Here is a 17,559-nt window from a genome sequence, read left to right as displayed (position 1 = left end):
TGTTACAGTGGGGAATGGAAGGCTTGGAGAGTTTAAGTAACTTGCTCAAAGTTTCATGCCAATTAGTGGGTGAGCCAGAATTCCAGACCTGGCAGCTTGACTCTGGACATTGTGAACCTGACCACCAAACTACCCTGTTTGATTTGTTACACGTGGACAAAGCAGTAAGTGGGACCCATTTTGTTCATTTAAAATATGGTCTCTATAGAATAGTCTTTGCTTTGGTCTTCTCACTTATTAAATATTAAAATTATTTTTTCCTAATTCACATTCTTACTAAAAATAGAAGTTACACTTTAACTATAATGAAAGGATTCAGCTTGGTGAAATAGACCTATCTAGTTGAACAGTATTTTATTATATATTTAAACCTGTATTAGAATACGAGGTACGGAGGGTGCAAAGATGAATGATTCATGGTCCTTTATTTTACTTCATCTGTTTTACTCATTTTAGTTATAATTGTTTGGATATTTCATTTATTTCAAGAACAGGAGTGGCAAAAGAGAATTAAAAATCCTTACAGCTTTGAGAGAGAGCTGGGAGGGTTAGAGGGAGACTGATAAACTGTGTCTCACGTAGGGTGGGTACAGTAAAGAAAATAATACAATGATGCTGTGAACTTGACTCATTTACGTTTGACCCCATGCTCCTTGTTTCTCCTACGTGTGCTAGAAGTTAGGGAGTCTAAAATTTGAGAACCAACTTGATAACTTGTTATGTGACTTTGAACCATTTATTGAAGCTCTCTGGGCCAGACTGAGGTCCGGAAGCTGGCTTCATCTATGGAATATAAGGTTGCTTAGGTAATTCAGAAGGTCCTCGCTATCTCTGAAGCTCTTTATATGACCAAACCTCAGCGTTTACCAATGTGCTCTATGGTTTAAATCTATTTCTGTTCTCTATCTTTTAAAGTCACCATGTATGTAAAAAACTACCAAGATCTAGAAGAGAATTGACAGCTGTATATTCCCCATAAAAATTTTACTCAGATGTTCCTATTATGCCATGCGTTTCAGATTTTTTTTTAAGACCCAAAACCTTGCTGAAGTCTCGTTCGCATCTCTCTTGCTCAGTACATCTCTTTTTGCCACATGTAAATCTACTTTGTTCACTTTCAGCTGCTGTGTAGTTTTCTTTGGATGACTAAACCAGTCTATCCATTCCTGTGCTGAGGCTCAATTTCTTTACGCAGTATAACAGCCATTGCTTCAGTGATCACAATCCTACACCTTGCCTTGTTTCCTTGTGCGAGAGTTTCTTCAGGGTAGACCATAGTGGAATTGCTCTGTTGGTTGATTGCAATTTTGCTTCCTCTGTTTTCCCAGATCCTGCCAAAGTGATCTCCAAAGCGGTGGTGCCAATTTAAATTCTAGCCAGGGGGTGCCTGGGTGGCTCAGTTGGTTAAGCGTCCAACTTCGGCTCAGGTCATGATCTTGCGGTCTGTGAGTTTGAGCCCCGTGTCGGGCTCTGTGCTGACAGCTCAGAGCCTGGAGCCTGTTTCGGATTCTGTGTCTCCCTCTCTTCTCTGACCCTCCCCCATTCATGCCCTGTCTCTCTCTGTCTCAAAAATAAATAAACGTTAAAAAGAATTAAAAATAAATTCCAGCTAGTAAGCCCTGAATTGAATTTTTCCACATTGTCTCTACTTGTTCGTGATGATTTGACATTCATTTCATATTTTTTAATCTAGGGTTTTTGCATATAATATATTTTATTTCCTTTTATCAGCTTTGTGAAATTTTATTAACCAGGTTACATACCAGCCTCATAAAGTTGCTTCCCTTTTAACATTCTCTGGAAAAGTTTAGATAAATTAGGCGTTACTGTCTTGGCCTGGTGAAAAGAGTAGGGTTGGAGAGTGGGTTTGTTTTTTTGTTCTTTTGTTTTGTTTTTTGAATCACTGATTCAGTTTCCTTATACTAACAGCTTGTTTCTGTTTTTTCTTGAGTTAGTTGTAGTAATTCATACTTTCAGAGGAAACTCTCCATGTCCTCTAATTTGACAAATCTCTTGGCATGACGTTTGTCATAGTATTCTCGTCGTGTGCACTTGATTTTCATTCCATTTTCATTTCTACAGTTACTTGCCTTTTCTCCCCCCCTCATTCTTCCTATAGAGCTAACCATTTTAATTTTTTTTTTCAAAGAAACAACTTGGTTTTATTGTTTCTATGTTACTTTTTTTGTAACATTTTTTCCCTTTTGCTCTTTAGTTTTTCTTTTGTGATTAGCCTGTTTTTCTTCTGATTTCTTGGGTATCAAATAAATATATGCTTTCATGGCTCTAGCTTTCCCTTCAAGTATCTCTTGTTGAGTCCACAAGTTTTGAGCATAGGGCTTTTCATTGCTGTTCAGTGCTTAATATTTTTGCGTCCTGTTAAATGGGTCATTTTTGACCACTGATGCTTTTATAAATGTGGTTTTGAATTTCCAGAGCATGTGTGTGTTGTGAATATATGTTGTGCATGTCTTGTGGGATCTGTTACATTTGTTAAGACTTATTTTGCAAGCTAATCTATAGTCAGTTTTTGTAATAGTTCTTTTTGAGTTTGGGAAAGTATATTCTCTCGTTGGCACAGGTGTTCAGATCTGTCCTTTGGATCAGTCTTATTAGTTATGTGGCTCATATTGTTTATGTCTCTGTTAATTGTTTAACTGCTTCATTTATCAACTGATATGAGAGGTGTGTTGAGATCTCTCCCTGTAATTGTTGATTTGATAATTTCTCTTCATATTTCTGTAAGTTTATGCTTTATAAAATTTGAGGCTAGATTATTATATGGCAACATGTGCAAAATTAAATATTCTTGGAATTTTGTCCCCCTTTTTACCATCATACAGTACCTTCAAATTTATTTTGACATTAATATTACTGTACTGGCTTTATTTTGGTTAGGATTTGCCTGGACTATCTTTTCTCATTTCTTTGTTTTTAGACATTGTGGTTTTTTTTGTTTGTTTGTTTTTGTTTTTGTTTTTGTTTTTGTTTTTGAGGAGACGTTTTTTAATCCCATTTGCGAATTCTGTCTTTTAACTGGTGAGTTTATGCTAGCTGTTTTGTATGATCTGTGTGGTCATATCCTGTCATCTAATTTTGGGTTGTCTGGTATTTTTCTTTGTTTATTGATGCTCTTTTAGGAATGATATTTAAGTGTTTTATAGACACACGTAAGGAAGTCTAGTATTAATCACTGTGCCTGCCCCCTTTATTCCCATCTGTTTAGCACTCATTTGTTGTCAGATCTCATTTTGGAATGGTACAAAATAACATTCTTATCTGTATGGCTATTCCCTCTTCTGGGACTTTGCTACTCATGGGGAATGAAGTCCTGTTGCTTGAAGCAGAGTTGAGAAAGAATGCAAAGTTAAATGCAGCAAAGTTTGCGATTACCAAAGTTTAATTCACTTTGACTTCAATTGGTTGCGAAAGCATAGGAGTCTTTTATTTTTATGACTATATTAATATACAGATAGATTGGCTTTTCAGTTAATAAATGATTAATTCATATATCATTAAAAATGAACTTTTGAGGACAATAGATAAATTTGAAATGTGTAGCGTATATGTGTTGAACAAACTGTTTTCTCCTTTCAAGTACAAAGCAGAATGAAATCAGAGGAGGCTATCGTGATGTGATCCCATAGCAGGTTTTAATGTACCAGCAGATCACTAGAATTCTGTCTAGGCAGTGACTTCTATTTGACCACAGGCCGTAATTCATCATTTTCGTAATAGCTCTCATAACCACGTAAATGTTATAGGTTGTATTACCTATCTTGGCTAACTCTCTTTTATTCAGTTGTTCTTCCCATTTCGGTTCTCTGGTTGCTTGCCTAGTGTCATTAGTATGGGTCTGATGCTCATCAGACCTGCTGTTATTTCCTCTTTGGGAGCAGAGCCCAGAGGACAGCCGTCACATGATTTGAGTGCTCTCATGTTTCCCGTTCCAGCATTGACCTTAGACAGATTGGGTGATGTGCTGATGCTGCTTATCTGGAGTTCTGTAGCTCTGTACCGGAAATCGGTGTCTAAGGACTACTTGGGGAAGTGTGTTGTGGGAAACCATAGCTATTCATGTACTTGCAAGCACTCAAGGAAGATAAATACAATGTGGGAAATAAATACTTTCACTTGATTTAGTTTGGGAGATTAGATTTGTTTCCATCTGTTGACTGTCATTAAAGATGATGTCTGTCATGACTTTTTAGATGCCCCTTGTTTTTGTTTTGTATGTCCATGTGTTTAATTTTCAACTTGAACTTTAGATGATAGCATTCCCACTGAAGAGAGCCTGAATGTCTTCGCTTTAGGGCACCAGCAACAGTAGAGGGAAGCATGGCCTTTTCAGGGCTCTGGAGAAGTTGGAATGACCTAGCTTATAGAGACCTTACAGAGTAAGATGATGTTCTAGAAGGCGTTCACATGCCAGGATGAGAAGATTAAAACTGATCTGTAGAGCAAAATGAGCTGGCAGAGGTTGTAAAGTCATTGGGACATAGGACCTAGCAAGAATGCTATTTAGATTTCAGAACATAGTAGGTAGCTGTGTGGCTGCAATAGTTTAGGGGAAACTTTTTATTCACTACAGTTTTAAAGAGGCACATCAGTGGTTTTTATAGAAATGATTTCATCAGTGTGATTAGAGCACTGGGAAAGGTACCCGTTTGTGCCTGTCGGTACCTTTAGTCAAAAAAAGCACCCCTCTTAAGCCATTTCATACAAATGTTACTGTATTACCTGAATAATTTTTCTTAAAGATAATTCTTGGAGATATTGTTTGTTTGGTGTCCTAACATGAACTGTTCCTCAGATTACTTCCTTAAAATAGATAGAAAGATCTCCATATCTCTATCTCTGTCCCTGTATTCCTTGTTCTGTTCATTTTATGGCCTCTTGTTTCCACTTTTTTTCCTCCTGTGTGCCATCCGGGACCATTCTTTCTTGAACCTCAGGAATTAAATGAATAGATGCTCAGGGAGCCAAGGCAACACCGTTTGCAGAAACTAATTATTGTCTTTGGAGTCCGCATTCTTTTGAGGAAAGTGAATATATATTGTTAATAAGCGGATAAAAATGCCTCACACATAATATTTGTGAGCATAAATATTGGATAAGAGGGAAGTTTTAGAGAATGATTGTAGTTAACTGAAAAAAAAATAATATAGAAGTGGCTTGACTTTAATTAATGTTATTTTTGGCTTATGTAACAATAGGCTTATTGCTAAATCATGCATTAATTTTGACCCAAGGCCTAGTCTGTCTGTGTGCATTTGTTCCAAATCTTTGTGTGAGGTATTTTTTCATTGTATTTAGTGAAAATTACACTTTCATTTTATAGTAATAATTATAAAATTTTACTATCAATTGGTAATAAAGGATCTCAAGTATTTTTTTTGAAAACTTGGAGGTTATATTTTTTAATAAAACACTATAATTTCTATCCTTCGGTACGTCTGTTTTTATCTTATTGGGATATTTAATGGTATGTGACAAGCTCCTTTGGTACCAGAATTTGAATGGGAAGAATTTTAGGGAGTCTCCTGGACTGTGCATGCTTGTTGCAGAGAATCAGCTATATGACTCATGTGACAATTGCCATTCGTCATTTATACTCCATGTGTGAGAACACCGGGGTGCTCTCCTCTAAGAAAAAAATACAGTAAGGTTTAGTTGAAGTTGTGGATATAAAGTCAAGAGACCTATGTTTCCTTTTCTTTTGACTCTGGATGTCTTGGGGCAGTCACTTCCTCTTTTTTCTTCTGTTCTCAGATAGCAAAGTAAGAATGAAAATACTTGCTTCCTCTGTTTCTCTGATTGAGCTAGTTTTACTACAGCTGATAAGTCTGTACGTATTTTTTTAAGTCTGAAAATAAATGTAAGAGTCCCTGCAAGACTTAGGGAGCAAGAGTGAGTGTGCATTCTGGGTTAGAGTTGCTCACATTTTCCTCTGGCATCTGAAAGTTGTTCCCACATGTTGATTTAGTCTGAGAATCGAGGGCATTGTTTCTGCCCACACACAAATGCCAGTACCATTTTTTCCTTAGTGCTATGAATAAGGCGATCAGAATGTAGGCTCTTTTCGTCAATGTTCTGATGATAGAAGTATTTATCAGAAAGTAGAATGTGTCAAGGTCGTCTTGTCTTTTGTAGAGTACTGGTCTCAGAAATCCAATTTGATTATCATTGCTTTTGAGTGGTTTTACTTGATTGCTTGTTCTGCTTTCACTCTTCAAGGTGGTTCTTTCAGACCTCTAGCACTGACCCTTAACTAGGTTTATTAGTTTAAAAACAACAACAACAAAAACGTTTATTTTTGGGGGGAGGAGGGCATATAGGCGGGGTGGAGGGGGAGAGAATCCCAAGCAGACTTCATGTGGTCAGCGTGGAGCCCATTGTGGGGCTTGATCCCAGGAACCATGAGATCATGCATGACCTGAGCCAAAATCACAAGCTGGATTCTCAACCCACTGAGTTACCCAGGGTGCCCCATTAAATAGTTTTAACCATCTGCATACCTCTGGAGGATCTAGAAGTTGTGGCCTTACATACGCTCCCATTAAAGTGTTAGATTTAAATATGGATTAGGAACTCAGAACTGTTTATTTTTAATTTGTTTTTAATTTTTTTTTAATGTTTACATTTGAGAGAGAGAGACAGAGCGTGAGTGAGGGAAGGGCAGAGAGAGGGAGACACAGAATCCAAAGCAGGCTCCAGGGTCTGAGCTGTCAGCACAGAACCCAACGTGGGGGCTCAAACCTACAAGCTGTGAGATTGTGACCCGATGAGCTGAAGTCAGACGCTTAACCGACTGAGCCACCCCGGCGCCCCAGGAGCTGGGAACTATTTAATTGGCACATACTATGTACAACATAAAATCCTAACAACATGGGTCCAGGTGAAGGTCTCTGTCTGTCCATTTATACCTTTAGTTTAAAAAAGGAGTTAATTAAGTTGATAATTCTGTTCAGTAACTTGTATCTACTAAGTGGGAAGAGTGTGAGTGGTTAGTTTGGTTCAACTTGAAGACAGCAGGGATTCACAGGAGCAGGGCAGAACATGGCCTTTTTCAAGTCACTTGTCAGCCGGGCGTTCAGGACTCTCTTAAGGAATGACCTCAGACTGTCTTTTGATCGCTATCTACTGGATTTTTGAAGTTTTTCCTCTGCCAGCTTAATTGTTCTTCCATTTAGGCACATCCTAAATTATCTTTTCTTCCTTCAGGTTTCTGATCAGACCATCTCTACATTTTGATTTCCTGCCTAGCCACACCATTCCTCCCCATTGTTTAACGTCCAGCTCACATTCAGCTTTTAGAATGTTTTCTTTCTTCCTCTGAACTTGTTTGCACCATTAATTTGGCAATTAATCATGCACTCGGCCTTCTGAAAGAATTGCTTGTGTTGTGTTGAAAAAGTGCTAAACTCTTGTATTGTTTGATTTTTCTCCTATTGTTTCTTCACCTGGAGAAGGGTGTTGGTTCCTTGAGAAAAGGGACTTTCTTTCTCCCCATAGGACCTTAACACAGGACTTTGTGCCCTACTCATAAAAAGTAATTGTTGGTTTATTTTTCTCTACTTTCTTGTGTATGTATAAAATTTTCGTCCTTAGCTGAATGATTGCATTTGCTTATTTCTGTTCCTAATTCTGTCCACCCTCTCCAATTAAAAAAGAAAGATTTGCATGTATACGTAAATATTTGTATTTCCCCACCCCTTATTGCTACTTCTGTCTACCACTGCCCTGCTGTCTGTCTATTTTAATATGAAATTTATTGTCAAGTTGGTTTCCATACAACACCCAGTGCTCATCCCAACGGGTGCCCTCCTCAATGCCCATCACCCACTTCCCCCCCCCCCCCCCCCCCCCCATCAGCCCTCAGTTTATTCTCAGTATTTAAGAGTCTCTTATGGTTTGCCTCCTTCCCTCTCTGTAACTTTTTTTTTAAACTTTTTTTTTCCACCCTGCTTTTTAAATACTTAGAAACAGCAGGCTAAGTTCTTGTAGAAGTGCTTCAAGGGCTTAACTGAATGAAAACAATGAAATTCCTACAAAAGGCAGTCAAACTGCTAGGCAGGAGCCCCTAGACATGGGTATGATGTGGTCCTGGCCCTTCAGGAGCTCAGGGCCCTGTAGGGAAAGTGGATTCCTAGGGCATAAGACTTCTTTCACCTAAATGGGCGGTTGCTTGGTGGCTGAGTGTAGGCTGGGCTGGAAGAGAATATAATTAATACCTTATTCCCTGCCTCTTTTCAATAGCGCTCCTCCTGAGCACATTAAAAAAGGATATGGTTTTCATTTCTAGGCGGTCAAGAATGCTACCACATGCTTTATCCTTTTTGTGATCCTCACTTTTGGTTTCAAAATCTGGGGCTTGCCCTTGCGTCAGTGGTATTTTGAAAGCATTAAATGTGACACTTAAATGTAACTTGTCACTGTGAGTAAGCATCTTGACATAATTTTGAGGGCAGCATCCATCTCTTCCTGGCCCTTTCTCACACATGCTGCCAGGCAAGCTCACTCCTTGATAATCGACTGCTTCATACCATTTAATAAGTTTTCACTCTAGCCTGGAGGGTGGTGGCAGAACAGGCACTGGGTCTTTGAATATTTTTCTGTTTTGAGTGAAAATTATTTGAAGGTTGAGGAAGGTTAGAAATGGCACGAAGCTCATCGTCAGAGTAAGGTTTGTACTTGAAAATCGGTTCAGCTGCATTTTTCTCATGCACCAGAATATACGTAGGCATTAAAAAATTTTAGCTCCTTGACAGAATTCATCAGATGAAGAGACATAATCTTATTTCTCTCAGCCAATAAAAAAATCCATAAAATATCTCTTGTTAAACTTGTTCTTGTTACTGTTTTATTTTTAGTCGCCGCTCTCCCTTCTGAAGAAATTAAAGATAATGTAACTGATAGTTTTATTTCTCTACTGTAGAAATTTTGCTAAATATTCTCCTCCCTGATCCTATCTCCCTGTTCCCCTTCTCCACAAGATTGGTGATGTGTGCAGGAGCCTGAAGGGGGCCCGGGTTTGAGAATCCTTCCTTCCCTGTGCATGTTCATTTCACAAATGTTGGGGCCACTTATTTCATCCTGTCCCTCCCACAGCAGGATTCATATTCTGTGGCCCAGTAAAAACACAGAATTTATCATTAGTATTTTTTAGATTAAAAAAATTTTTTAACGTTTATTTTTGAGACTGAGAGAGAGCATGAATGGGGGAGGGTCAGAGAGAGGAGGAGACACAGAATCTGAAACAGGCTCCAGGCTCTGAGCTGTCAGCACAGAGCCCGACGCGGGGCTCCAACCCACAGACCACGAGATCATGACCTGAGCCGAAGCTGGTCGCTTACCCGACTGAGCCACCCAGGCTCCCCTCGTGAATATTTAAAGTACTGTAATATAGTATGCTAGCATATGGATCTTAAAAGGGATTGAATGCAATAGAACATAATAAAATCTGATGTACAGAAAGCACTGGATTAACCCAGAAAAAAATTTCTTTAAGGTGGCTGGATGATGCAGGCATTGATACAGGATCTGTCAGATTGCTGTTTTCATACTTTGTTTTGTTATGTTCTGCAAGTCACACATGGGCTCTGATAGAAAAGTTATGAGGAATATTACTTTTAACTTTTTTTTTTTTTTTTTTAACTCTTATAGCACCTTCAGACAAAAGCTTCATTCTGCCTGTTAACTGCATCTCATACTTGTGTGTCCTGTGTGGAGTATGCCATTTTAACCCGTCTGAGTCTGATTTTTGTTCATCCCCTGGTCATTTATGTAGAGAGGAAAATTAATCTGGGTTTTAGGATGTTATAGTTACTGATCTCTTTTCATACTTCTGGTAATAGCAGTTTAAAGTGAATCAAGTGAGAATGCTAAGCTGTTCTGTAGCACAGAAAGCCTGTATGAATCAAATGTCAAAATTCATTCTAAGCAAATACTTTGCAGAGAATGTGCTAGCCTGCAGAAGTTGATGCTTCTGGTTTTCGAAATAAGTCTTAATGGAAATGGTCCTTAGCAATATTCAAAAGAAGATACTTTAAAAAAAATTCGGTTCGCTCATCTGGCTAGAAGTCTGATACCAGCCTCTCTAACCATTTTAGTCACTTTTAAAGAGATTATACTTTTTCATCCATTTATGCCAGGTTCCACTCTTCACAGTGAATAATAGAAAACGTTAGACAAAAGGAAGTTATATTTTCATTTCTTAGGTATTATTTAGTTTTTTTAACTTTAAAAAAAAATTAGTTTTGAGAGAGTAGATGGATGTGTGCACTCTCAAGCAGGGGAGAGGCAGAGAGAGAGGGAGAGAATCCCAAGCAGGCTCCGCACCATCAGCACAGAACCCCGCGTGGGGCTTGATTCCACCAACTGCGAGATCATGACCTGAACCAAAATCAAGAGCCAGACACTTAACTGATGGAGTCACCCAGGTACCCCTCTTAGGAATTATTTTAATGACTGGGTTGCTGAGGTCCCTTAGTGATGGTATGTAATTTTTGAGAAAAATAGGAAGTTTAAGAACGTCATATTTGCATAGTATTTTACAAATTTGGTTTCAAAACTGTATTCATTTAAATATAGCCTGTGTGTTCAGAAATAATTCTTGTCCTCAAATATCGATTTGGTTCCTGCTCTTGCTGGGAAGATAAAAAGAAAACTATTTTATTTTTCCTCTACAACTGCTTACAAATTTTACTTTCCAGGATAAACTTCACATATGAAGCAAGAGTAGGATATGAATGTCATTGATGAAGTACCGTTTATGGGTTAGAGACCACGGAAGTACCACGTTCTCATGGGCTGGAATTGTCAGCTCTTCACCGGGAGAAAGGGGCTCCTGGATTTAAGTGTCTGTTTAGGAAAACTCAGCAATACCTGGCCCATTACATTTTCTATTTAAAAATGGTTAAATAGGAATATCCAAGCAGAAAATAAGGGGTTATGAAAAAAAGATTTGCATGCCTCCTTCCTCCTTGGTCAACGATAGCATGATAACATGGAAACCTTTGTTAGGAGCAAGCCAGCGTTGCTAGGTTTGACCCAGGCTTTTCTTGGCAGAGTGGAGGTAGGTCAAAGGAAGTGAAAAGATGGAGACGCTATTAACTTAAAATATGTTATGTTGGTTTTGGTAATTAATAGGTTTAATTCATTTCTTATTCCTTTGATTTGGGTCATTATCTCTTTGTATAAAGTGTGTGATTTTGTCCACTGCACATTTCTCGACCAAGCCTTGGTGATACTCTGGAGGAATAGTCCCATCTCTTATGACTCACTTGTCGGAGCCCATGCTCCTCGCTTGTCGGAGCAGAGGGCAAAGGCTGTGTTTCCGCGTTCAGGCTGGGTTTCAGACTCCTTTCCAGTAGTAAGGATCTGTTCTGGATGTAGTGATTAGGACAAGTGTCCAGAGTTAACATTTCCATAAAGTTTGTTTTGTTTTGTTTTTGAGTGAGAGTGAGCAGGGGAGGTGCAGAGGGAGAAGGAGAGAGAGAATCTCAAGTAGGCTCCATGCTCAGTGCAGGCTCCTGACGTGGGGCTCGATCCTATGACCCTGGGATCATGACCTGAGCCGAAATCAAGAGTTGGACACTCAACCTACTGAACCGCTCAGGTGCCTCGTTTTTAAAAAGCTTTTTAATTTATAGAATACTATCTCATTTATCCCCATAGAAATTGATGGGGGGAGGGTGGCTGTTAATAGACGAAACTCCACATTGGTACAGTACTTCTCACATTTAAAGTGCACTTCAGCTCAACTTTGTAATGTTTTGAAATCTGGGTGTATCTCACAACATAGGTGAAAAGAAACTCCATTACTGTTTTTCCCCTACCCCACTCTCTTGCTCAGTGTTTCATAACTTTGTAGAGATAATGATAATACTTGAAGTTTGCAGAGTAAGATCACAGTGCTGGTGGAGACCAGTAGGATGCCCAGGGTTTGGTGTGTGTATGGGGGGTGAGGGGATGGGGAGGTTCAGTTAGGATAGGACTTGGGAGATCATTGAGCAGAGTCTGGTTATCTGCTTTAGGCACACATTAATTCTTTTTTTTTTTTTTTTTAATTTTTCTTTAACATTTATTTATTTTTGAGAGAGACAGTGTGAACTGGGGAGGGGGAGACACAGAATCTGAAGAGCTGTCAGCCCAGAGCCTGATGCGGGACTCAAACTCACGGGCCATGAGATTATGACCTGAGCTGAAGTTGGCCGCCTAACTGACTGAGCCACCCAGACATCCCAGCACACATTAATTCTTTATTCACCGTGCCCAAGTCAGTCAGGGAGAAGAAAACTGGCCCTTGCAGATCAGTCCTATGAACAGAGTCATTAGAATGCCAGGGAATGATTTATAGGGAGAGATAACTACCAGGAAGAATGAAATGTATATGTTAATTGGTCAACTAATTCTTTTCTTCATAGTTAGGAAGTCCTTGAATGATGCCAGGTGATAATCATAAGGTATCTTTGTGAACATGAAATTCAGAGCAAGGGGTATTACATCAACAGAGTAACTGGTGTCTTCAACCCACTGTGGAGGGTGAATATATCTGCCAAGATCCAGAATAATTGTGCTTTTAGGCCAGGTGCCTTCTTCCAAGTGACACTGATAAATTCTCACTTTTTGTTATTCCCACTGTTCCCCCTCCAAAAAGCCCATTTGGGGCTGTAGACTGGGATTACACACACACACACACACACACACACACACACACACACACACACACTCTCTCTCTCTCTCTCTCTCTCTCTCTCTCTTTCTCTCTTTCTCTCTTTCTCTCTTTCTCTCTTTCTCTCTCTGTATTTCCCTAGTGTTTTAGACATGCATTCCTAGGTCTTCTGCAGTCAGAACATTCATCCTCAGGTGTATTGATTTTACTTAGGTTTTCCAGTAAATGTTATACTATCTCCAAATTCTGTTAGAAACTGTACCGTGGGCTTCAGTATTTACCATTGGTATATTGTTCACCTCATAGGCTTGGGTGGGAGTTGAAGTTGGGAACGAGAATGATTGACCTGAAACTTATTTGCCAGGTAAAAATATTGTTTCTGTTGGAAAAGATTCTGAATTTCAAGTAGATGTCACATGTCACTTTGCATTTTAGGGAAGAAATAATACAGGACGGCTTGGAGTTGGCCATCTGGGTATTCAAAATACCTAGTGCAGAGAGGCTTTATAAAGGAAGTTTCCAGTGTATGAACAGGTTATACATTGCCATACAACAGCAAATGAGTTATTTAGAATGTATGTTTTCCTATTGAGACAGTGCACAGGTGATTAGATTGCCAGGTTGATTGTGAAAGACAGAATTTCTACCTCACTTTAACTCAGGCCAAAACTTAAAATCTTTTCTTTTTCTCAGATTATTTTCCTATTTTTTTGGTACTTTTCTCCCTTAGATTTTCTTGTTCCTACCTCCGTGATATTATTCTTTTACAGTATGATACAAAAACATGTTACATGCTTCCTGCCTACTTTTTCTTCTTCTAGAATCTAAATTCCTAATTCCTCAAATGTAGCAGATTTCTCAGCTAAGTAATGAGAGCTTCCGTGATTTGAGTGAATGACTTCAGTGTGTGAATGATTGATTACCTGTACTGCCTTCTAAGAGATTATTTGCATTTTAAAAGAAACCTCTTGTCTCTAAAGAATCCTAAGTGGTAAAATTTCACTAGTGAAGCCAAGGCACGAGAAAACATTAAGGCAGTTTGTGTCAGTCTAGAAAGCTGGATTTATGGCGTCCTTGGATCAGGTAGACACATTGGTGGTAAGGTAGCCTTTTGGGGAGGCATCACAGCCGCACTTACGCAAACACTTTCTAACTTCTTTGCTTCTGAATCCCCATGTTTCTCTCTCTGATAGCTCACAGTTTTTCTCCTTATGTAGTTAATTTATGTATCTTTAAAGTCTAAAGTCTTGAAGATTCACCCAGCACCGCCCAACCCCCCCACCCCCCCCTCCAACCCGCCTCTATGGTGAACAAAGACCTTGTTGTCATTTTCCTTTTGGTTTTACTTGAGTTTGTTAGTCACCCACCAGGAATGAAAAAACTTTTACTTGGGAAAAAATGTCAAGCTGAATGGAAACACTGTTGCCTCAGATCAGTGTTTAAAAACTGTGCTATCTCAAAATGAAATGTATTTTTTTTCTCAGATTGTCTGAAAGTTGCTTGTCATTGAGTTCAAGAATCAGAAATTCAGGTGGTGAGGTATAAGAAAATTATTGTTGCTAAAAAAAAAAAAAAAAAAACTCGAGGCCTCTCTTTTTGCATCAGATCCTGTTTCCCTCTGTTTTACAGCTGTAATAAAGTAAATATTTAAGATGATTCTGCATTGCAACTTTTACTTTGGTCCACTGTTTAAAAAAAAAAAAAAAAAAAAATTTTAAACACTCCTGGCCAGTAGAGGTGAGAATAGTTTCATTGGGCCCAGTTTATGATAAGATCACATCTACATAAGATCTGTGGTCAAGTGTGTGTCTTGTGTTTTTCCATTTGTTGATCATTTTATTTCAAATGTAGTTTCAAAGATAGTTGTTATTAAAGATTGTCGGATAAATTTTATGTTACCAGGCTCTGCGAACCAGTCGTTTTTTTAAAGGATTTTTAGTGAAATCTTGAACAGTTAATGTATTTTCCTTTGGGTCCTGGCTTTTGTGTCTCAGCCTTTGAAAGGGAAGAAAGGTGAATGTACAGCATTGCATGGTGCCTGGCCAGACAGAAAGCTAATGGACTTTGGTGTGAGGGCAGATAGTCTTAACTCTGGGAGAGGGGGTCTGTTCCCTGACCTTTGCGTTGCCTCATGGTCAGAATCCTTGGTTGCGATTTTTAAAGATACAGGAGCACAGAGGATTTTTAGGGCAGTGGAATTACTCTACAATGGTAGACGCGTGTCATTATACATTGGTCCAGACTGATAGAATGCGCCACACCAAGGGTGGGCCCTGATGTTAACTATGGACTCGGGTAACTATGACTGTGTCCGTGTAAGTTCGTCAGTTGTAACAAATGTACCCGGGGGGGATGCTGACTGTGGGGGAGGCTATGCATTTGTGAGGCTAGAAGGTATATGGGAAATCTCTGCGCCTTCTCCATTTCTGTGAACCTGGAACTGTTGTAAGAAATAAAACCTAATAGAAAAATGTAAAAAGTACAGATGCCCGCGGGTGTCACCTCTGAAGATCCTGGGTTTGATGCCAGGCACAAGAGTGAAGAACTGCTCTGAGAGGCTGTAACATCCCAGGCACCTTCTGCGGAACCGCTGCTCCCCAGATACTGGGTGAATTCATAAATGAGCCCCTTGTTGATTTATTAACGAGGTATTTTCCTCTAGTGGTAGGAAAGTGAGTGGAGTAGAGACCCTCCATGGAGACTGCAGGAGGTCTGACTATGTGTCTGGGTCTACTTGACAGCTGTTTCCTCACTCTGGCTCTGATTGTCTAGTCGGGATTTGCTTTGAGCAGCACTCCACGTGTAGCAAGGACTTGATTAACTGCAATTGTTATCTTTTAAAAAGCCTGATTATATTTTTCTCAGGATACTTTTTTTGTTTTTCTTGGATTTTGGATGAAAACACTAATATCCCATGCCTTGGATAAATTCCTGACAATGTTTTTTATATTTTATTAGTAACTTAGTGACTTGGAAGGCCCATAATGGAAACCGACACCACTTATATATGCACAGTGGCTTCGTAATACAAAGAACTTGCTTAGACTCTAGATTTTAGTTAGTACTCTTACAAGTAGGAAAACACCACATGATTTAAAAACAATACACTTTAGGGGCGCCTGGGTGGCGCAGTCGGTTAAGCGTCCGACTTCAGCCAGGTCACGATCTCGCGGTCCGCGAGTTCGAGCCCCGCGTCGGGCTCTAGGCTGATGGCTCGGAGCCTGGAGCCTGTTTCCGATTCTGTGTCTCCCTCTCTCTCTGCCCCTCCCCCGTTCATGCTCTGTCTCTCTCTGTCCCAAAAATAAAAAAATAAAAAAAATAAATAAAAAAAAAAAATAAAAAAAAAATAAAAACAATACACTTTATTTTGCAGTTTTGAATAAACCAATCCCTAATGTCCAAGGATTTATCTTCTTACTGGAGAGTCGGGAGAGAGACCTTGTCCATAGCCAGTTGGATTAAAAAAAAAAAAAAAAAAAGTCAGATGAGTTCCTTTACCACCAAAATCAACGAGAACTCTAAGAATAGAAATGTACTTGGATTTTGCATATGAGAAATTGCAGGCCAGTTAGCAGCTGTTCACTTAGAACAAATGAAGATTTAGATGATTCTTTCCTGATACGCTACAATACTGTTTCATTCAACTTTCATTAGGAAAGGAAGGTGTTTAAGGGACCACTTTTTATGACACGTATTAGAACTGACAAGGGTGTTTATCATCATTTAGTTAAAGACAAAGCCAAAAATTAAGTACAATCCCTTATATAAAATTTCTGTGCAGATATTTACATTTCATCAACAAATCGGGTCTGTTTAATAAGCTTCAAGCTCCGTCGCTCTGGGGCTTTTGTGAGGTTTTCTGCATCCCCAGTTGAGGGCTCGCTTTGGGATTACCCTGGAGCCAGCATGCTGGTGAGAGGAGTGGGGACTGGTCTCTGGAACAGCCCCTTTCAACAGTGCAGGGCTGCTCTGCACTGTGGAGATAGAAGTCCTCGAGGGTGTGCCCTCTGGTCAGTGACCTGATTCTTGTGTCCTGAAAGCTGATGAAAGCGTCTGGGTTGCCGGAAATTTAAATTACAACCACCTTAGAAATATAGAATGTGATTGTGGATGAAGGATTAAAAATTTAATGTGTTACCTTTTTTTATGTTTATTCATTTTTGAGAGAGAGAGAACAAACATGAGCAGGAGAGGGACAGAGAGAAGGGGGACAGAGCATCCCAAGCAGGCTCCGTGCTGACAGCGAGCCCCGTGTGGGGCTCGAACTCATGAGCTGTGAGATCATGACCTGAGCTGAAGTCGGATGCTCAACAGACTGAGCTACCCAGGGCGCCCCCCCCCCCCCAGTGTGTTATCTTTTAAGACTGAAAATTAAGCATTTATTTGCTTTGGGAGGAAGAAGGGCCATGTCCATAGACTCAGGTTGGTGGTTGACAGTGTGCTGTGTTCGTTGGTTTGTTTATAATATTAGTAGCAGGATTTTGTTGTTTTTGCTGTGGTCCACAGAGCATAGAAATGAAACCTACTTTTCTGTGTCATTTGTAATCTAAACTTACCTGGTTGCTTATGAGATGAATTGTGTGCCCAGTTAAGAATTCCAAAACATTTCAAGCGTCGGCACACTGGGTTAGAGAAAAATTCTATCCAAATACTGCATTTAGACTTGTATGGACCTGAAGAATTGTGTTCGTGAAACAGGGTCTTTCGGTGTGTATGAAAGGCACATTCCTCTGTCCTTGAGGAGTTCATTAAGGGGTGCGTATGATTTGCATTAAAGGTGAGCCTCTATGCTTCCAGCTTTGCTAGGGTTTCCTTTAAAATTATTGCAGGATTTAGTTACCAGGAGGTATTGTGCAGTCTGTTCTGGTCTCATGTGTGTTTTT

At 39.5% G+C, this 17,559-nt stretch overlaps 1 protein-coding gene across 20 annotated transcripts in view; it reads left to right on the top strand.

The window, feature by feature from the left end:
• The window catches only part of EPB41L2 (erythrocyte membrane protein band 4.1 like 2), a 261,971-nt gene that overhangs the window by 145,508 nt on the left and 98,904 nt on the right, over positions 1 to 17,559 (top strand). The gene's annotated exons all lie outside the window — the stretch shown is intronic.

This window comes from Lynx canadensis, chromosome B2, assembly GCF_007474595.2.
Source record: "Lynx canadensis isolate LIC74 chromosome B2, mLynCan4.pri.v2, whole genome shotgun sequence".
NCBI classification, from domain to species: Eukaryota; Metazoa; Chordata; class Mammalia; order Carnivora; family Felidae; genus Lynx; species Lynx canadensis.
Note: the sequence above shows the minus strand (reverse complement) of the source record. Positions and strands in the feature narration are given on the sequence as shown.